The sequence below is a fragment of the Macaca nemestrina genome, chromosome 18 (assembly GCF_043159975.1).
Source record: "Macaca nemestrina isolate mMacNem1 chromosome 18, mMacNem.hap1, whole genome shotgun sequence".
In the NCBI taxonomy this organism is placed as follows: Eukaryota; Metazoa; Chordata; class Mammalia; order Primates; family Cercopithecidae; genus Macaca; species Macaca nemestrina.
Genome location: NC_092142.1, coordinates 85,976,358 through 85,998,184, shown reverse-complemented (window position 1 = coordinate 85,998,184; position 21,827 = coordinate 85,976,358). Strand labels below are relative to the sequence as shown.

Genomic DNA, 21,827 nt, shown 5'->3' with positions numbered 1-21,827 from the left:
GCTTGCACTCACCCTGAGTGGATTCTGGCCAAATTCCTCTCTGTTCTAACACAGGAAAAAATTACCTTGGTGATCTGATAGGGTAGGTGTCTCCCACTCCAACAGCTAATTGTGGAAATGCAATTTCATTAAGTCTTGATATTTTTAAAACCAAACAGGGAAACTATGATGAAAGCATGTTCCCATTTCCTTCTCCATCCCTCTCCTGGGGAGAGAAGAGGACCCTGCATGGGAAAAGGACTCATGCATGAATGTGAGTCCAAGTTGGGGCTGGATCTGTAGTGGCCAGGAGCACTTTGCTTGGGAAACTTCTCTGTTGCTGAAGAGTTTGCTGGAGAGCAAATCTACCTGAAGCTTGTGCTTCACAGGATATGACTACGAGGTGACACAGGATATGATTATGAGATGACTTCAAAAAGTTTGTGGAAAAATGGAATTGAAAAATACGAATAAAATAGAAACTTTATTTCTCAACATAAGCTTCACCAAGGTCAAGACACTTTTGTCAGTGATGACACCAGCCATTTAGTCCATCCCTAAAGAACTGAAGCTGCTGGGATTCTAACCACATCAATGCAGTCTTTTAAATATTATTAACTCAATAAAAATGGGTGCCCTTTAAAGGTTTTTCAAGATTAGGAAACAAAAAGAAGTCCAGACAAGCCAACTCAGGACTGTAAGGTAGATGCCTAATGATGTCCCACTGACATTCTCACAAAATTGCCCTTGTTTGATAAGAGGAATGAGCAGGAGCATTGCTGTGGTGGAGAAGGACTCACTCCACCACCAAAGGATTTCACAAGCATTTTTCTGCTAGAGCTTTGGCTAACTTTCTTAAGCCACTTCCATAATAAACAGATGTTACAGTTCTTTGGCCTTCCAGAAAGTTAGCAAGCAAAATGCCTTGAGCATGTCCAAAAAATGTTGCCATGACCTTTGCTCTTGACCAGTCTCCTTTTGCTTTGACTGGACCACTTCCACCTCTTGGTAGCCATTGCTTTAATTGTGCTTTGTCTTCAGGATGGTACTGGTGAAGCAGTGCTTTATTTCCTGTCACAATGCCTTGAAGAAAATGCTTTAGAATCTTGATCACGCTTGTTTAAAATTTCCATTAAAACCTCTGCTCTTCTCAGCAGCTGGTCTAAGCACAATGGTTTTGGCATCTGCCAAGTGAAAAGTTTGTTCATCTTTAAGTTTTCAGTCAGAATTGTGTAAACTGGCCCAGTAGATGTCTGTGGTGTTGGCTATTGTTTCTGCTGTTAATCACTGTACCCTTCAATAAGGACATGAACAAGATACATTTTTTCCTCGAAAATTGATGTGGATGGTCTGATGCTGTGGGTTTCATCCTCAACACTGTCTCATTTCTTCTTAAAATGAGTTAATTATTTGTAAAGTGCTGATTTCTTTGGGGCATTGTCCCCATGAACATCTTGTAAAGCATCAATGATTTCACCCTTTTTCCATCCAAGCTTCACCATAAATGTGATGTTTGTTCTGGCTTCAATTTTAGCAGAATTTGCGTTGCTCTGACAGGGGCTACTTTCAGACTGATATCTTGTCCCTTCCTAGTGCCTCAAGCTAGATCCTGTGCAGGTATGTCATAACCAGTTAACAGGAGTTTATTTTTGTGTGAACAAATTTGAAATTTATTTATAGTTTTTTTCATAACACATAAGAAGACCCCCTTGTATTTCTACATTATTTCAAACATTTTTTACTCTCAGAATTTGACTTGCCCCTTTCTTCATTTGGAAAATTGGATTCGTCTCCTACTCCATAGAAGACGTAGAGGCCATCAGATAAGAATTTCCTCAACTTGGTCGGGCGCGGTGGCTCATGCCTATAATCCCAGCACTTTGGGAGGCCAAGGCGGGCGGATCACGAGGTCAGGAGATTGAGACCATCCTGGCTAACACGGTGAAACCCCGTCTCTACTAAAAATACAAAAAAAAAAAAAAAAAAAAAAGAGAAAAATATAGCCGGGCTTGGTGGCAGGCACCTGTAGTGCCAGCTACTCAGGGGGCTGAGGCAGGAGAATGGCATGAACCTGGGAGGTGGAGCTTGCAGTGAGCTGAGATCACACCACTGCACTCCAGCCTGGGTGACAGAGCAAGACTGTCTAAAAAAAAAAAAAAAGAATTTCCTCAACTTGTGCTCCCAAAGATGTTCTAGTAGATTGATTATTGTTCCGTACATGTTCACACTCCATTCCCCATGCTTCCCATAGAGGACACTTCCCTGTCCAGTAACTTTGGCCTCGACCATGTTTTGACCAAAGGAATATGGCATAAGTGACAAGGTAGTGTTTTCAGAACAGGCTTTCGGAGTCATTTTGAGTTTTTGCTCCAGCTTTTTTGCTCCTGCCATTCACCATGAGAAGAGCATGCCCAAGTATGTGCTTCTCTTCCGCCTGGATCAAGGACATGGAGCAGACCCCAAACCAAGCCCAGCTGAGCCAAGTCACAGAACTATGATGGAGAAATACATGTCTATTAGTATAAGCCAATGAGATTGTGTAGTTGTTTGTTATACTGATTATTCCAGAAAAAACTTGACTAATGAAGATACAAATCTACATATGACAACACTCCTTCTTGTTCTTGCTCTTCACTCCTTCTTCAAGGAAGAATTGTCCTTCCTTACGTTTGTTGCCCACCTTCCCACTGGACTGTGCGTTTTATCTTCCCTCACCTTCTCAGGAACCTTAATGGTCAAATATTTCCTTTTCTCTTGAAATATCCTCTTAACTAGATCCCTCTCATCATTTTAAATGTGATACATTCCTTTTGGCTTCCATTCAGGGTATAGAAAACTGGAAAGAGAGCTGTGCATACCCTAACAAAAAGTAAAACTTAAAAAACTTACCAGAATTACACGTTTTCTTGAACCTATCAGAGCAGAGGTCACAAGGAAAACAAGTATTCTGAAATCTAAAAGAAAGACGAGTGCCTCCAAAAAGAGGTGGGACTTGAGCACCAGGCTACCTACCACAAAACACAGGAGTAAGACAGGGCCACCATACAAGTGGGTAAGAATATTTCAGCTGAAATTTTTAATGGATTGCTAAATGTTGGCTGGGGGTTAGTATAAGATATAGAACCCCTGAAAGCCATGGGAACAAGGGGAGTTCACACCTACCTGTAAACCTCACAACCTCACCAGGCGTTCTGAGAAATACTAGGGGAAGGGTGGAGGCTGCAGACATTTCTCTTATGGTGAGCCCTGGGGTAGAGAGCAGCCACGATGTCAGAGCAGGCACAAGGCTCTGCCCAGATTCTTCTCCTCAAGGAAATGAAAGCCTGGGGGTAGGGCCAGCAATCCTAGAAACCCATTATGGTTGGGGGAAGGAAATAGGCAAACAACATTTTGGGAGACAGGGCAGGAAACCACCATGGGCCCAGACCATTAGAGATTCTCCTCCACTGCTGTGATAGGCCATATCACAGAGAAAGTCCCACCTCTGAGACCCAGGGGCTTAAGGGTTGCTAAAGACTGAGGCTGAACCAGCCCAGCAAAGACCCGCTGCCCTCACCCCAAGCACCAGTCTAGCAGGCACTGCTAACAATGGTCAGCAGTCTTCTGTGCAGAGAGACAAAAACATAGAGAGAGACTCTTTCTGTGATGCAGGCTCACAAGCAAAACCTAAAGCCAAAGTGGAACAGCAAAACTGAGAAGCACCCCCTTGCAACCCATTTCCCATCTTACCACCAAGTAACACTAAAATAATTGGAAACCGGCAGTGTCCTGAGGGTAATTATAATAACAACAGAACAGAAATTATGCTCAAAGCCTAGAAAGAAGGCATGCGCATTTTCAGACATAAATTTTATTTACCAAAGTATTGACTGTCCTAAACATGGTATATAGCTTTCAACCACAAATGATAAGACACACCAAAAGGCAAGGAAAACGACTCGCTGTCAAAAGACAAAGAGATCAACAGAACCAAACTTAGGTACGATCCAGATGTTGGAGCTATCAGACAGGGAATTTAAAATGATTCATATGTTAAAGGATCTATTTGAAAAGGTGGAAAATGTGTTATAGGGAATTAAAGCAAAGACATAAAAACTGTAATGAAGAGTCAACTGGAAATGCTGGCTGGGTGTGGTGGCTCATGCTTGTAATCCCAGCACTGCGGGAGGTCAAGGCAGGCGGATCACTTGAGGTCAGGAGTTCAAGACCAGTGTGGCCAACATGGTGAAACTCTGTCTCTACTAAAAATATGAAAAGAAAAAACAATTAGCTGGGCATGGTGGTGCATGCCTGTAGTCCCAGCTACTCTGGAGGTTGAGGCAGGAGAATTGGTTGAACCTGGGAGGCACAGGTTGCAGTGAGCAGAGAATCACACCACTGCTCTCCAGCCTGGTCAACAGAGTGAGACTCTGTCTCTGAAAAAAGAAGAGTCAATTGGAAATGCTAGAAATTTTTAAAAAATGGTAGCAGAGGTGAAGTAAGCCTTGGGACAGCCAAGAAAAGTATCAATGTGCTTAAGACTAAGTACACCATCGTCACTGAAACACAGTGAGAAATAAGAGGTGTGAACAGAACACCAATGGAACAGAGCACCCAAGAGCTATGGGACAATATTAAACAGTCTCATAAGCAAAACTCAGAATCCTGGAAGGGAGAGAGAGAGAGAGAGATAGAGAGAGAGATGGAGACATAGAGATAGAGCCATAGAGAGAGCTAGGGTAAGACACACACACAGAAATAGAAAAATAGATAGAGAAGAGGAAGGTGGCAGAAAAAATATTTAATAAGCTAATGGACAAGATTTATTAAACATAGTGAAAGACATCACATTACAGAACCAAAAATCCCACAGAATACTAATGAGAATAAACAAATATTTTTCATGTAGAATCCTAGATATAAAATATTTAAACTGCTGAAAACTGAAGATAAAGAGAAAATATTAAAAGTGGCCAGAGATAAAGGACATTTCTCATACAGAACAGCAAAGGTAAGAATTACAGAAGACTTACCCGCAGAAATTATGCAAGCTATAGGACAATGGAATTATATCTTTAAAATGCTAAAAGAAAACACAAACAAAAATCTGGCAACCCAAAATTCTTTTCCCAGTGAAAATATCTTTCAAAAATGAAAGAGAAGTAAAGATTTTTCTCAGAAAAAAAAATGGGAGAATTTATTGCAAGACGTTAAAGAGAGTGCGTCAGGAAGAAGGTAAATGAAACCAGTCAGAATCTTAGATCTATGTACAGAAATGGATAGTTATGGACATGGTAAAAATGAAGATCAATAGGAAGTTTATTTTTTGTATGTTTAATTGCTCTAAAATTACTAGACAGTTGAAAGTTAAATGAGTTGCAATGTACAGTGTGTTTAAAATTGCAAATAAAAATAAAATATAGAACAAGAGCAAAAACCAACATAAGGGAGGAACTGGGAGTATAGAGTTATATGCTATGTGTGAATCATATGATATTATTTGGAAGTAGATTGTGATCAAATAAAGGTGTATATTGCAAACCCCAGGGTAACTATTACAGATAGAACATCCCTAATGAGAAAACCCAAAATCCCAAACTTTTTTAATGCCAACATGATGCTCAAAGGAAATGCTCATTGGAACATGTTGAATTTTGGATTTTCTGATTAGGGATGCTCAACTGATATGTGTTTCTATGTATATTCCAAAATCTGAAAAAAGATTCAAAACCTGAAATACTGGTCTCAAGCATTTTAGGTAAGAGATATTCAATTTGTTTTAAAATTTTTTCAAAAAAGGTGTATAGACGTGACCAATTCTCTGACATTAAGCAAAACAAACAAACAAACAAACAAAAACAACCCCCCCACAAAACCCCAAAAAACCCCAAAATGTTATCCTCTAAGTACCACGTGATTGCTCCTGTCACCTTTGAAGCTACATTTCCCAGGAGTGTTGTCTACATTTGCTGCCTTCATTTTCTAACCTTCTACTGACTTTTCAATCAATGATAATCTGGCTCTCATGTCCATTATTCTAATAAAATAGCTTTTCCCAAAATTACCAATGACCTTGCTATCACTCTGTCCAATACACATCTTTCAGAGCTAACTTCAGACTGCTCACAGCCTTTGCCACTGATCTCCATGCTACCCCCCAGCACCCCTTCTTTCCTGGCTTTCCTGGTGCTGCATCCCCTATTTTCCATCTACCACTCTGGGGTGCCTCAGCTCTATTTTTTTCTTTTTTGGAGGCTTATCTCCTCTATTTGGCCATGAAATGTTTGCATTCTTCAAAATTCATATGTAGGCCTGCTTTACTTCCTACTTGATACTTTCTCCCTAAGTGAACTTGTTCATAACCACACCTTTAACTGTTGGCTTCACCCCTCTTTCTATCTACCCTGCAGCTCTCCTCTGAGCTTCAGTCCACATCCTGAGCTGTCTAATTGAGTGTGGCTCAAAGGTAACTCAGATCTCAGAGCTCAATATATATTTTATATACATATAAATATATTTTATATACATACATTTTACATATATATAAAGGGTCATATACATACATTTTACATATATATAAAGGGTCATCATTTTATCCTCTTACCTGGTCTCTTTCCACGTACCCTACCTCAGAAAATGTCACTCCTACGTTCACTCCCACCATCATTCATTCACTTTGAAAATGTTTATTGAGCACTTACTTTGCATGAGAGACTGGCGATATGGTCAACACATGGACAAGGTCTCTGCCATCTTGGAGCTGGTACCCAGTGAGGAGACAAACATAAACCAACAAAAACCCAAGCACCATAGAATTCCAGGCAAGGATCGATGCTACAAGCGAAACTCAAGCTGGGTGAAGGGAGAGGCAGATGGCACTTGTGTGTATGATCTCCCTTGCTACAGGAAGCTAATAATCAATCCCAACTTGGTTGACTATGGCTGTGTTCCGGGGGACTTGGGCTGAGGGCTTTACCGTGATGCTAATATGCTAATATGTTTGAGTCTGGGTGCTCTCTGCCCTATCTGCATTTCCAGCGACACCTCCAGGCACTTGCTTTCTTTGTTCCCATTGCCTTGTTTTTCTGTTGGGTTCTTTCTTTCTTTCTTTCTTTCTTTCTTTCTTTCTTTCTTTCTTTCTTTCTTTCTTTCTTTCCTTCCTTCCTTCCTTCCTTCCTTCCTTCCTTCCTTCCTTCCTTCTTTCTTTCTTTCTTTTCCTTCTTTCTTTCTTTCTTTTCTTTCTTTCTCTTCTTTCTCTTTCTCTCTCCTTCCTTCCTTTCTTTCTTTCTTTCTTTTCTTTCTTTTTCTCTTTTCTTTTCTTTTCCTTCTTTCTTTTTCTTTCTTTCTTTCTCTCTCCTTCCTTCCTTCCTTCCTTCCTTTCTTTTCTTTTCTTTTCTTTTCTTTCTTTTCTTTCTTTTTTCAGAGTTTAGCTCTTGTTGCCTAGACTGGAGTGCAATGGTGTGATCTTGGCTCACTGGAACCTTCACCTCATGGGTTCAGGTGATTCTCCAGCCTCAGCCTCCCAATTAGCTGGGATCACAGGTGCCCACCACCATGCCTGGCTAATTTTTGCATTTTTAGTAGAGACGGGGTTTCACCATGTTGACCAGGCTGGTCTTGAACTCCTGACCTCAGGTGATCCACCTGCCTCGGTCTCCCAAGGTGCTGGGATTACAGGTGTGACTATTGGGTTCTTTTCTGTTGAGTCTGCCATATTCCCTCCCTCATGACGCCTTAGCGCCTATGGGGCTCTCTATTCCCAAAGCTCTTCCTGATTTGAATAATGAACATCTCCTGCTTCAGTTTGCCCCTTCAACATAATTTTGTACCTGCCTCCTCACTTCCTCAGCAGGGAGGCCTTCTTCACCTTCTCAGATGAGGTTGATTCTGACTTTCAGGCTTTGTAACACAGCTCACTTGGTTGGCCCTAACATGTATTACAGTCGTCACTTTCCCTGCACTTCGTGATTTTATTAACATTGATTTCTGCCACTGGACAGAGTTCTAGGAGGGTGGGAGATGGGTCTGCATAGCAGATGCAGATACACGACATCTTGTTGAATAAAGAGATAGATGCGTGCACACTCGCAGAAAGCTGAAAATCAAATAGGTTTGGGAAATGCTGACTTGAACGTAGTGAAACAGCTCCCTCCACAGCAGGATGCCCAGAACCTCTGACCTGTTGCAAAGCCCTGGGAGATGGCTGGTTAGTTACATTTGGCAAATTCTGCTTCCTCCAGGTAACTAACCATGGAACATTTTAGTTGAGGTAAGACATAACATTTTCTGGAACATTCATATCTTGGGGAGGGAAGATTTGGTTTGGGAAATACTGACTTTTGGTATAGTTGATTATCTCCCCTCTACATATGCTTACACACGTGTTCCCATTCCCCCCATGTGTGCATGTATGTATATACATGTGTATGTGTGTGTTTGTGTGTGTGTGTGTGTGTGTATTTTCCCCTTTTATTCCTATTGCCTGCAGCTGCAGGTGGAAGTGACAAAGGCCATGTTTAGGTCAAGGACAGATGGAGCAGGTGCTGTGGGCGTCTTGCTAGGTCACACCAGCCTCTAGGGGGAGCTCCTGGGCCTTGGCAGGCAGCTAAGCACAGGGTCTCTGGGGCTAGTCTCTCTGGCTTGAAGCCTCCCAGGCCAGCTTGTCAGCTCATGGCCTTGGGCAAGTGATGTGCCTGTGACTCAGTGGCCTCCTCTGTATGAGGGGCAGCAGCAGCAGCTACTCATGGGGTCATTGTGAGGCCTGAGTGGGTCACTACGGGCTGACAGTGGGCAGAGGCCCTGCACAGAGCACAGGCGCCGTGGGCACGGTGCGTGCTCTGGCTGGGACGATGACTCACTTCCCTGACTCAGTGCCCTCCCGGCCCTCAGGCCCGTCTCCCTGGGCGGGGAGTGTGAGGTCATGGGTTGCTGCTTGGATTCAGAGGCAGATGAAAGGGCCTCCTCCGAGGAGAACCCAGGAAGATCAGGGCAACCACTTCAAATCCTCTGAGGAGTGAGGTGTGGGGGGAAACAGACTGACCAGCATTTGCACAGGTGGTGTCCTGCCTTCTCCTGGAGCCCCAGTTCAGCCACCAGGATCCCCCGCACGTAGCGGGGAAGGGAACTGGAGCCAGCGCTAATGGAGGGGGAAATAGATGTTTCCTTCCGGCTGAGATGTGACAGAGATATGAATCTGGAGAGAATTCAGATGGGGAAAATAAAAGATCGATAACACCTAAGGCTGGGGGTGTGTGTGGGAAAGCAGCCGCTCGTAAACTGCATCTGGCTGCCTAAATTGCTGTACGTTTGTGAGAGAGGAAAATCTGACCATTGTTTTGGAAATTTGAAACACGCATAAAATTTGACCCTGCAGTCTGATGTGGAGGAATCTAACTTTGAGCGCTGGGGAGTAATGACATCGGGGGAGTCACTGACCATCTGGTGAGCAAGGGCGAGAGCAGCCATCAGCGTCTTTAGAGTGACGGGGAATGGTAGGACAGATGGTGACTCAGTAGCCACAATGCTGAGCAGTATGCTGCTGGCAGTGTGAGCGTGTTAGCGCTTTATGTGTTGGCATTGCACACGTGTGTGTTAACTGAGTAAAATGGCAAGTTGTTGAGTTATTTTTAATTTTTGAGATGGGGTCTGGCTCCATCACTTAGGCTGAAGTGCAGTGGCACAATCTCACTGCAGCCTCGACCTCCTGGCCCGAGCCATCCTCCCACCTCAGCCTCCCTAGTAGCTGGGACTACAGGTGTGTACCACCACACCCTGCTAATTTTTTAAATTTTTCTTTTTGTATAGATGGGGTATTGCTTTGTCACCCAGGCTGGTCTTGAACACCTGAGCTCAAGTCATCCTCCTGCCTCAGCCTCCGAAAGTGCTGGGATGACATGCTTGAGTTACCATGCCTGGCCCATTGAGTAGTTTTGAAAAGAAGAAAAACTCAAGCTACAGATGGGTTGAGGTGACCATAGGATGGTGTGGAAGAATTCACAGCAGATAAACCCTGCTCAGGTCCCGCCGGTGGGGCTGGAGGAAGGGGTAGTAGAGAAACTAACAAACAAAAATATTAAAATGGGGGTGGGAGGAGACAAAAAATACTTATGCCTATAAAGAGAGAGGAGAATAATCCAAGTAGCGGTATGGAGAAGTAGTTTTATGATTGGTCACATTAATTTGGACACACTAAAATCACATTAATTTGACAATTTGGTGGAAGGAAAAGGATTTGTTAGGCAAGAAGAAAATGTAATTTTGTCATTGTGGGGCCCTCTTCCTTCTGCTGGGGGCGAGGCCCCAGCATTCTCCTCCCATCTGCTCACACCCTCTGAGGGTCAGAGCTTGTCCTCAGCTTTCTTTGACAATACTAGTCACCGCTGGCCACTGGCCCTAGCCACGAAAGAGGCAATGTCCACGCTCAACCAGTGACAGGTGCTTTCCGACTTGCTCTGCAGCAGTGTGGATTGGGGTTACCTTAGGTCTCTGCAGCCATGTGTATTGGGGTCACCTTGGGTCTTGAAGCCATGCGGATTGGGGTCACCTTGGGTCTCACAGCCATGTGGATTAGGGTCACCTTGGGTCTCACAGCCATGCGAATTGGGGTCACCTTGGGTCTCACAGCCATGTGGATTGGGTTCACCTTGGGTCTTGCAGCCGTGCAGATTGGGGTCGCCTTAGGTCTCACAGCTGCGGATTGGGGTTACCTTGGGTCTCACAGCCATGCAGATTGGGGTCGCCTTGGGTCTCACAGCCATGCGGATTGGGGTCACCTCGGGTCTGCAGCCATGTGGATTAGGGTCACCTTGGGTCTCGCAGCCATGCGGATTGGGTTCACCTTGGGTCTTGCAGCCGTGCAGATTGGGGTCGCCTTAGGTCTCACAGCCATGCGAATTGGGGTCACCTTGGGTCTCACAGCCATGTGGATTGGGTTCACCTTGGGTCTTGCAGCCATGTGGATTGGGGTCGCCTTAGGTCTCACAGCCATGTGGATTGGGGTCACCTTGGGTCTCGCAGCCATGCGAATTGGGGTCACCTTGGGTCTCACAGCCATGTGGATTGGAGTCACCTTGGGTCTCACAGCCATGTGGATTAGGGTAACCTTGGATCTTGCAGCCATGTGGATTGGGGTCACCTCGGGTCTTGCAGCCATGTGGATTGGGGTCGCCTTGGGTCTGCAGCCATGTGGATTGGGGTCACTTTGGGTCTCGCAGCCATGTGGATTGGGGTCGCCTTGGGTCTCGCAGCCATGTGGATTGGGGTCACCTCAGGTCTTGTAGCCATGTGGATTGGGGTCACCTCAGGTCTTGTAGCCATGCGAATTGGGGTCACCTTGGGTCTCAAAGCCATGTGGATTGGGGTCACCTCGGGTCTTGCAGCCGTGTGGATTGGGATCACCTTAGGCCTTGCAGTCACGTGGATTGGGGTCACCTTAGGTCTCGCAGCCATGCGAATTGGAGTCACCTTGGGTCTTGCAGCCATGCGGATTGGGGTCTCCTTAGGTCTCTTTCTAGGCTTTGGGTTTTCCGTCAGTAAATTCCCTTTTAATGCTGTTGAAGTTTTCTTGTTGTTATTTTGCTTTTGTTTGTTACTGTGGTTATTTTTAACCCCGTGGCTGAAACTGGGACACTGAGGTGTGAGGGAAAGGGGCCCGCCGTGAGTGAGGCGGGTCATCCACACACCCGCGCTGTCTGCCAGAGCTGGCTTGTCTCATCATCATAACCTGAGCTGCTGAAAACAAAGCGGAACAACAAAGAGACTCTGGGGCCACCCACTGGGTCCAGACCCAGCACGTCGCTGGGGCGTGCAGTCATTGTCTCCTGTGTACTCATCCGGAATGCTAGGTTACTTTTGTGCACAAATACACCAGTTACATCACTATCTGTAGATGAAAAAAAAAAACAAAAAAGAAAAGAAAAGAAGGTGTGTGGAGCACCACACATGTTCCACGCAAGGGAAGGGTGAGCGGATCCCTGGTGGTGGGGGGCAGTCAGGCAAAGCTAAAGCTAACACTAGCTTCAGGCTCAGGGTTGTCTCCCAAAGAGCCTCTTGGGCCATCTGCTGATGCCTGAAAGTCCTGGTCCTTGCAGTAGCAGAGGGACGAGGCAGGAGCGGGGCATTCCTGAAGGGCTGGACGCTGGCCCCCAGCAAGGTTAGGAGGCCACTTGAAACTCTTCTGACACGATCAGGTGGGCTTCAGTAGTCACCCAGTATGTGGAAAACGGGTATCATTCAGGAGAAAGAGGTATTTATTTTCCTCTTATTTATATTACTTTGTTTTTCCCAAATTTTCTCTATGTATTATGCAGGTCGTTACCTAATCATATTATGAATTGAAAAAAAGGGGTTCTCAGAAATCTTATTATCGAAACAGAGTTAGATGTTTTGGTGTATTTGTTTCCAGTGTTTGTCTAAGCATTGGGTTATTTTATAAAATGCTGCACACGCTATATACAGTAGGTATTTTCTATACATATTTCCCTGTCGATGGCACAATGGTGTTACAATTCAGGCTGCCCTCTGCGATCCCAGAAGCACCATGTGAGGTGTTTTATGGTTATGTAAGGATTTATTTAGTCAGTCTCCCATTTTCTTTGACTCTCAGGCTGTCATTTCTGCCAGGCCCACTTTTTGCTTTTATTATAAATGATGATATAATAGACATGTTTTGTGTACAAGCCTGTCTTTCATATTGGTTGATATTTATATGTAATATTTATAAGTATTATTTATAAGTATAATATAATTTTTAAAATGTTCAATATTATTTCTATATGTTATTAATTCCCAGAATTACAAAGACAAAAGGTCTACATATTAAAAATATAAAATTTTATATTATAAAATTAATACATGGACATTGTAGAAAATGTAGAAAATGCAAAGTATGAATAATATTAATAAAATAAATGTGAATTTCCTCAGTCAGATAACTACTGCTATGATTTTGGTCATAACTACTTAGTCTTTTGTTTCTGTGCATTTTACAAAATCAGACATTTCATTCTAGGTACTCTTTTGTAGCATGTTTTTTCACCTAATGCAATGTGAATATTTGATATTTAAAAAATACTCTTCAAATTACTTTATTGTTTTAATGGTGGCATAATATTCTCCACAGATTTATCATAATTTCTTTTTTTTACATTTCGGTCCTGCTCCTTCTGTAAGACTCTTATCATCACACAACTCCTATACTGAAGTTGCGTCCAGTTTTGTATTGCTGCAAAAATCGCCCAGTAAAGACAATAATTCTTGCATTATCTCCACAGGATAATGTAGAAGATGAATCAAAGTGTGTGATCACTTGTAAAACTTATAAAACATGTTGTTGAATTTCTTACCAGGAAGGCTGTTTGAATTTAAAACAACTTCGCTGTCATGAAATATTTTTTTAAACCCTCTTCTCGTCAATTTAAAGCAAAAAGTGGCAATCTAGTGATTGTTTTAATTTGTACTCCTTTGATTGCTAGTCAGGATGATGTTTTTAAAAAGTGTTTATAGGGCATTTGTATTTCTTCCCCGTCGTGTCCCATTGTACATTTTTCTTGGGGATTTGTAAGCATTCTTTACAGATGGAGGGTGCTTTGTATGTTATTTAAGTTGCAGATTTTTCTGACTTGTTCGTTTGTATTTTAATTTTGTTTTATTTGGTTTTCTTTTTTCTTTCTTTCCTTTTTTTTTTTTTTTTTTTTGAGATGGAGTCTTGCTCTGCCGCCCAGGCTGGAGTGCAGTGGCGCGATCTTGGCTCACTGCAACCTCTTCCTCCCAGGTTCACGCCATTCTCCTGCCTCAGCCTCCCGAGTAGCTAGGACTACAGGCGCCCGCCACCACGCCTGGCTATTTTTTTTTTTTTTTTTTTTTGTATTTTTAGTAGAGAAGGGATTTCACCATGTTAGCCAGGATAGTCTCGATCTCCTGACCTCATGATCCGCCTGCCTCGGCCTCCCAAAGTGCTGGGATTACAGGCGTGAGCCACTGCGCCTGGCCTTAATTTTGTTTTCTGACTTTTTGTCAAATAAGTGTTATAAATTGTATGCAGGTGTTTTAAAGTATATGATCTATTTATCTTTCTTTTTTTTTGTTTTATACTTTGAAAGGCTTTTCCCATTCTAAGATAAGAAATGTTTATTTTATTTTATTTTTTATTTTTATTTATTTTGAGAAGGCATCTCACTCTGTCGCCCAGGCTGGAGTGCAGTGGCACAATTTTGGCTCACTGCAACCTCTGCCTCCCAGGTTCAAGCAATTCTCCTGCCTCAGCCTCCTGAGTAGCTGGGATTAAAGGCACATTCCACCATGCCCAGGTAATTTTTGTATTTTTAGTAGAGATGGGGTTTCATCATGTTGGCTAGGCTTGTCTCGAAATCCTGACCTTGTGATCCGCCCCCCTTGGCCTCCCAAAGTGCTGGGATTACAGGTGTGAGCCACCGCGCCTGGCCTGTTTTTTTTTTTAATAGTTTAAAAAATGGGATGACTTGCTTCTTGATCTAATGGAGTTCCCAGTCTGGAAGACGGTAGCAGGAGCTGCGGGAACATTCACCAGGAGTCAATATCTTCGTTGAGTGTCTCTTCTCTGCCTGCCACTGGACGAGGCTTTTGCGTGTCATCGTACAAGCCTCCCATGAATTAGATACGAGGGTCCCCTTTCTGCCAATGGAAATGTCAAGGCTCCTCTAGCTCAGTCTGCCCAAAAGCAAGAACTCAGCTACCAAAACCAGGTATTTTTAGCTCTAAAGTCTGTGGGCTTAACCTCATTTTATTGTGCACAAGTCCCTGTCACAGTGACTTTGGAAACTGTCCATTCTCCTATAGAAGGGCCATAGGTAGGGGCTGTAAGCCCTGGAATCTTTCCAGGCTGTCAGGAGAGATCCGCTGCCAGGTGACATCTGGAAAGGCAAGTGGGATCCTGAGCTGGCGTATGTCGTCCAACTGCATGCTGGTGCCCAGGTAGGAAGACGACCCTCCCATGTCTTTGGGCTCTGTCAAGCCTATTTTCCAGTCAAGTCTCCTCTGAATCCAGTGTTTTCCCCTTGGGCTTCCTTTCTGATTCCTGTTTCCTAAAACAGTTTTGGTGAAGAAATGAATGGAGTGGAACGTGTTTTTCTTAGCTCTTGGGTTTTCATAACCAGCCTTAGCAAGAGGCGGCCCCTCAAGTCACCTCTGCTTACGAGAGGCGGTCACGGCATAGTGGCCAGGTGCCAAGACCCGGGACCAGGTGGTGGGGTTAAAATCCCAGCTCTCCCAGCACTTTGGGAGGCCGAGGTGGGTGGATTGCTTGAGGTCAGGAGTTGGAGACCAGTCTGGCCAACATAGTGAAACCCTGTATCTACTAAAAATACAAAAAATATTAGCTGGGCGTGGTGGCATGTACCTGTAATCCCAGCTACTTGGGAGGCTGAGGCAGGAGAATCACTTGAACCTGGGAGGCAGAGGTTGCAGTGAGCCGAGATCGTGTCACTGAGCTCCGGGCTGGGATACAGAGTGCAACTCCATCTAAAATTAAAAAAAAAAAAAAAAAAAAAAAATCCCAACTCTGCCACTTACGAGCTAAACAGCAGTTGGCAAATCACTTCTCCCTTGACTTCTGACCTGTAAAATGGGAATGCAACAGCCCCTCCCTCCTAGGGGCTTGGTGCAGTGTGGTGAGGGTTATAGGTGTTAACATGTGCTAGGTACTTAGACTGGCTGGTTGGAAGCACCATATAAACATCAACTCTGACAATTTTTTCTTGTTTATGGTTCGTACTAGCTGAAGTTTATTTTTAAATGCCAACCACCAGTTAAGAAGTGCCATATAAACATCTGTGGCTCAGACTAGAGAATAACAACGAGGAAGGATTGTGAATGGAAGGATCCCAATGTGTCAGATGTTTCCGGCACTCTCACTGTGCCTCTCCTGGTGCCTGGCCACCCCCCACCCGCAAGAGATGGTCAACAGCCTCACGGAATATTAACAACGCCCACCTTTAAAATTCTGAGTGTGTATTTTAGGCTAGATAGCATTGATTACCTCTAATCCTCACAGCCTGGGAAGTAGGTGAAATTTTAACCATGAGGGGAGTAAGCCAGGATCAGAGGTTCAGAAACGGCTGAAGTTCTCTGAGCCAGGAAGGGCAGGAATGGGGCTCCTGTTCACAGGGGCCTGAGATTCCAAATCCCGGTGCAAGGAGTTCCCCACTGTCCCTCCTTTTTTGGTCTTCTGTGAAATGGGAGCTGGCTGGAAATGCATACCCGCATTGTGGAGGGGTCAGGATCTGCTCCCCCAAGCTGCGACTGGCCTGGGTTCAAGTGCAGAGAGGAATCCCATTGCACAGGGCTGCACCATGCAGGACTGGAGCTGGCCACAGCAACATCCTCCCAGCGTCTCTCTGTGTGCACAGCTTCTGAAGTCATGTGACCACCCCCATCCTCCAACCTCCACCCAGAGGAGCCGGAGGAGGGCGCCTGAGTTTGTCCCACCACCACCCGGTGGCATCACCTTGGCTGCAGAAATGGAAGAAACTGCAAGAGGGCTGGGCTGACACTTGGTGTGGAGCATGGTCCCAGGGTCAGCCCAGCAGCCACACTCAAGTCCATGATGGAGCGTGGTTCCAGGGTCAGCCCAGCAGCCATGCCTACGTCCACAATGGAGTGATGGCGTCTGCAGATGTCTGTCCCCAGGGAGGACACCAGGGTGGCACTGCCCCTGGTTTATATGCACTCCCGTGTCCCTCTTTCTCCCTCCCCTTCTCTCTCTGTCTCTCTCTCCCTCCTTCTCTTTCTCTATCTCTGCCTATCTCTCTCTATCCCTCTATCTCTGTTTCTGTCTCTGTCTCTCTCTTCTCTGTCTCTATCTCTGTCTCTTTCTCTCTCTCTCTCTCTCTAACCAGGGACAGGGCCCATCTCCCGCCAAACCCCGCAGGGAGGGCCCATCTCCTGCCAAAGGCTGACAGGGAGGCCCATGTTGAGCCAGGAGCTCCCAGGTAAACCATCACCCTGGAGTCCCCTCTCAAAGGAGACCTCCTCCGTAAACGTGTGGCAAGTTTGCAGACTGTGGGTGGGCAGACTCAACCCTTCTTTCTGGCCTCTGAGGACGGGGTAGAATTATTCTTTAATCCCAGTTGACAGGCTTACACTGGACTGTAAATTGGTTCGAGTCAACTGCGAAAGGAAAGCAGAATTTCAGTTTATTTAAAGTGATCTTGTCACTGCACTCAGCGCCATGGGACGTTAGCGTAACAAATAAAAATAAATGAGAATACGATTTCAACAACTTGGCTCTCATTGTCGTCACTGCAGCAGACACTCCAAGCACCCCTGTCTTTGCTAAGATCAGTCTCGGAAAATGTCCTCCGAGATGGGACCCTGCACGGAGTAGCCTCAGGTGGGAGGCAGGAATAGCTGTGCATTGCTGGGAGTTGTTTTGTTTTGTTTTGAACGTGGCTACTTTCTGAAAGTCTTTTCTCAGGAAATACCAAACTGGAAAAGAACAGGCGAAGAAAAAAATCCTGTCATTTTAGCAATGAATTTTTTCATTTCTAGACTTTATTTTTTAGAGCAGTTTCACATTTACAGGAAAACTGAGCAGAAATACAAAGTTCCCTTCTAATCCTTCCCATTCCCCTATTATTCTCGCCTTGCATTGGTTTGTTATATTTATTATAACCCATAAGCCAAAATGGATACATTATTATTAACTAAAGTCCATAGTTTGCAGGGTTGACTCTTGGTGTTGTACATTCTATGGGTTTGGACAAATGTAAAGAAAAATATCCACCAGTATAGTATCATACAAATAAAGAAAAATATCCACCCCTATAGTATCATACAAATAGATTTGCCACTCTAAAAATCCCCTGTAGTGGTGACATTTCAAAGCAACTAAAAAAAATTAAAAAAAAAAAAAAAAAGAAACAGTCCCAACTTTCAGAGCTGTATAAAAAGCCCAGGAACTGGATACCTAATGAATACCCAAGTGCGGACCGACTTCTTCACATTAGTGCTCCGTGAGGACCTGAAATGTGGCTGCGTTAGGAGGCACTGCACCCAGAGGATAGAACATGGCTCAGGAAGGGAGCAGAGGACAACACGGGGACGTCTACAGAACATATGAGTGCATATATGTACATATGTACACGAAGGGACGGCCTATGGGGAGGTGTGCGCCGGCTCATAGGGTCTGGCTAGACTTTCCTTTCTCTGCTGGACGCAGGAAGCAGCGGTTGTAGGTGCCGGGGCTTGTTGATGCTGTGGGTGCGTTGCCACATCCGTGACCGTGCAGCGGTGCCAGCACTGAGGCTGGCGAGCACCTACGCAGGAACCAGACAGAAGGCAGAGCCCCTCTTCTGCGCGTGCTCTCGCCGATGCATCTGGAACTGGGCTGTCCTCCCTGCCCTGTGCAGCGACGCTGCAAACACAGGCCGCCAGCTGCCTTTGCCCGGGGATCCAGAGATCATAAATCGCTCTCTTGCTTTCTGGGGGTCCAAGAGGAGTAAGCGGGTGGCTTCGCAAAGTCCTGCGGACAAAGCGGGTTCTTACGTCCACACAGCAGTGGCCTGCGGGACGTGGCCACTCACGGCTCCGGGAACTACGCGACCGCAGCTCCCACTAGCCACTGTCCTAAAATAGACACTCACAGACCCTGGTTGGTTCCAAAGTGTAGGGTCCTGAAGGTATTTGTGTATAAAAGAAACCCTCTCATGCCTGAGTGCGCTTGATTTATTTGCTCTAATTCATGATCCTTCACTTTCTGAAAGGCAGGCGCTGGATGAGATTCCTGGGGGCTGACACATTCCCCTCCCCGACCTCGGATGGTTGGGGGCGGGATCCCTTTTGTGCTGCACAACTCCAAGTTGCTGGGAAGACAGGCCTTGGCCATTTTCCTCTCGCATTCCCTAGCTTTGGTGTTAAATCAGATGAAAAAGCACTAATTTGTAACACATCCCTGTGGGCTGTTGTCGCATTTGCTAGCTGATCTGCCAAAATCAGACATTAGGGGCGCACGCAGCGTCTTCTTGGGAGCTGCTCCTGGCCTCCCGTATAATTCTAAATATACTCAAAGTCGGTTCACTGACTGCGCTCTCCTGCATTTATTCTTCCAGCTGAAATTTTCCTGACTTTTTTCCCTCTCGTTTTATTAGGTTAATAAAACTTGGTTTTCGAGCATTTGGCTGCCCCAGGAGGGCCATCGGCCCCATGTCCAATTCATCAAGCGCTAATGAGTGGCCTCGCAGGCCGGGGCCCTCCAGCCCAGAAGCTCTCCGTGGCTCGTAAAGGGGAGGCCCACGGGCTGTGCTGTATATTTTGTCTGTTGGTTTCCCAAATTCTCTCACCAGCTCGAGCGTCACTTTTCGGGATTTATTTGAGGCCGACAGCACCGTCAGGGAGCTCCTCCGCAGCCGGACCCTCCTCCCTGGCCCGGGCTCCACACACCCCACACACTCAGGGCCGTAAAATAAAGTCTGCAATAAAACGAAATAGAAATGTGTCGATGCTGCATTTTGGAACATTCCAGCAAAAGGCTCTGGGAAATGCCTTCGTTTACGTTAAAGAGGGAAGCTCCCTGGGAGCGGGGAGGGCAACACAGAAAAAGGGCCTCTATGAGGAGGACACGGCCTGGTGTTTCAAATAAATAAAGTAAAAATAAAACGCATTTGGGCGTGCGTACGCATAAAGTCTCTAAACTCTTTTTGCACGTACATTTAGGTCGTCCCAGGTTTATTTTTGGCATTTAAGGGAAAGACCAGTGAAAGAGAAAAGTGAATGGTGTCTGCCTTCTGGGCCAAGGAACTGGGCTCTGTCTCCTTCTAAAACATTCTTCTTTTCTGTTCCCCCATGGGTACACCCTCTCTCTCACTCTCTCACCTTCACCAAACTGTCAGCTCCCTGCCAGCCGCAGGCATGGGGTCATGTCAGCCACAACAAAGTTGAAAACTAGAGTCGGAGCAGCCAAGAGCCCGGGGAATATTCATTGGCACGGTGGCCCAGGACCTGGAGAGGTGGTGGGGGAGAGGAGAGGTGGCTCGGTGGAGACGGCTGCTAGGTTATGGGGTCCCCAAATGTCCACGTGACAGCTGGTCTTGTCAGCGTTTGTAACAAGTGTCCTGGTCCCTCTTCTCTGCCTCAAGCCTCTAGAAAACACCTTACCTTTCCCTTGCACTCCACCCGGGCCTGTGCCACCGCTAATAAATCATGCCCCAGGCCTGCGGCCCCAGGGAACGTTTCCTTGCCCCCGTTGGCGCCCGCCTTGAGCATGGAGGGCTATGCGCACTCTGCATGCAGCAAAATGAGAAATGCCAAAGCTGCCTCAGACGGTTCTCCTTTGACATTTTCAGCAGTGTCCTCCGTGTGATATTGTCCACTTGGCCCCCATGCCAGGCAAAAGACTGTCCATACAATTGGCTGGGTTTGGGGGAAGTTCTTTGGGTCCCTAGGACATGAACAGGCAGGGTGGCGGCTCCCAGGCTGTGGGGGGCATAGCAGGGATCACTGCCCCTCTTCTGCGGGGTCCTTGCACTTGTGGGTGAGGTAGATTCTACGGCAGTCTCCGGGGTCACGGGGACTGTCCTGTGCTTGGGTAGAGGGGAAGGTCCCCTCACCTTCACACGCTAAGTCTTGCTCGGAGATGCCGGCTGTCTGCAGAGATGACAGGGCACCTCTTCCGAGCCACTGGCCCAGCTGGCATCTCCTTCCTCCGACTGGAGAAGACGCCACACAAAGGGCATCACTCTCAGTGGCGGCTCAAGATGCCCACGGCCCGAGATCTGCACCCCAGCTTCGCACACCCTCCGGGGTGCCAGGGAGGCCCTGTGTTGTTGGCGGCTTAGACGCTGCACATGGGGGGTCCTGAGCAGCCATTTCCATGGGGGCTTGGATGGAGTCAGCCTGTTTCTTGTCCCTTGAAGAGCCTCAGCCCAGTCCTGGCTTTTCTTGGTTGTCTCCATTAAAGCTCTAGGTTCTCGGCGGTCCTTGTTCAGAATGTCCTACCCGGAGCCGGCCCTTCTCCCCCGCACACCCCTCTTAGTAGATTATCTTCTGAAAATATACTTTGAAGGGCTTTTGTTTTGTTTTGTTTTCCCTACTTGACACTCTTGAATAAAGTAGGCCGTTTATCTTTCAGGCAGAAGAATTTCAACAGTGTAGCTGCGCGGCGCAGCCTCCGTGCGGGGAGGCAGTTTTACATTTTTTTTTTTTTCCATCACGGGTTTATTTCTGTCTTAGCTTCCCCTAAAGTTTGTAGCCTTCCTCCCCTCCTTCTAATGAATCCCCCCAACTGTCATCCTCTCCCCTCACCCGCCTAAATGCATCCAGCCCACCTCAAGCTACTCGAACTGAAAGAAGCATTCATGGCCAGGCCGCGTGTTTGTTTAGACTCACCCTGTGTTAGTCCATGTGAAATGCAACAGAATGGAGAAAAATGTAATTCTTTGCCGGCTTTTGATCAAAGAGAGGACTTTAAAAAAATTCAAGATGGATTTCTGAAGGACAATTTTATACACATGCTGTGTGTTTCGGAGCTCCAGTGTTTAGTTGATTTTGGGGAAAAAAAAAATCTTTTTTTCCTCTTTTGATCCCAGAGAGAAAACACTCGCACAAACACATCTCCACCCCACAAACACTGCAAGATGGCATTTTTCATAAGACTAACGGGCTGAAAAGAGGAAGAGTTTCTCTTCCAACTTATCAACAACACAAGAGAATGTAAAATACGGCCATACCGCAACAGGCAATCTTTCTTGCTTCTGTGGGAATTCGAAGCAAAGTCACTCTTGTCGCCGAGGCTAATTTCAGGACCCAGGATGTCCCGACTGGGTCCTCGAAACACACATATGTCCCCTCCATCCATCTTAATTTCACAACCAACATGAAATGTACATTTCTCCCCTAAC

At 45.8% G+C, this 21,827-nt stretch overlaps 1 protein-coding gene across 2 annotated transcripts in view; it reads left to right on the top strand.

Moving 5' to 3' along the window:
• C18H16orf95 (chromosome 18 C16orf95 homolog) overlaps window positions 1-21,827 on the top strand; it is a 317,656-nt gene that overhangs the window by 231,281 nt on the left and 64,548 nt on the right. The window lies entirely within an intron of this gene.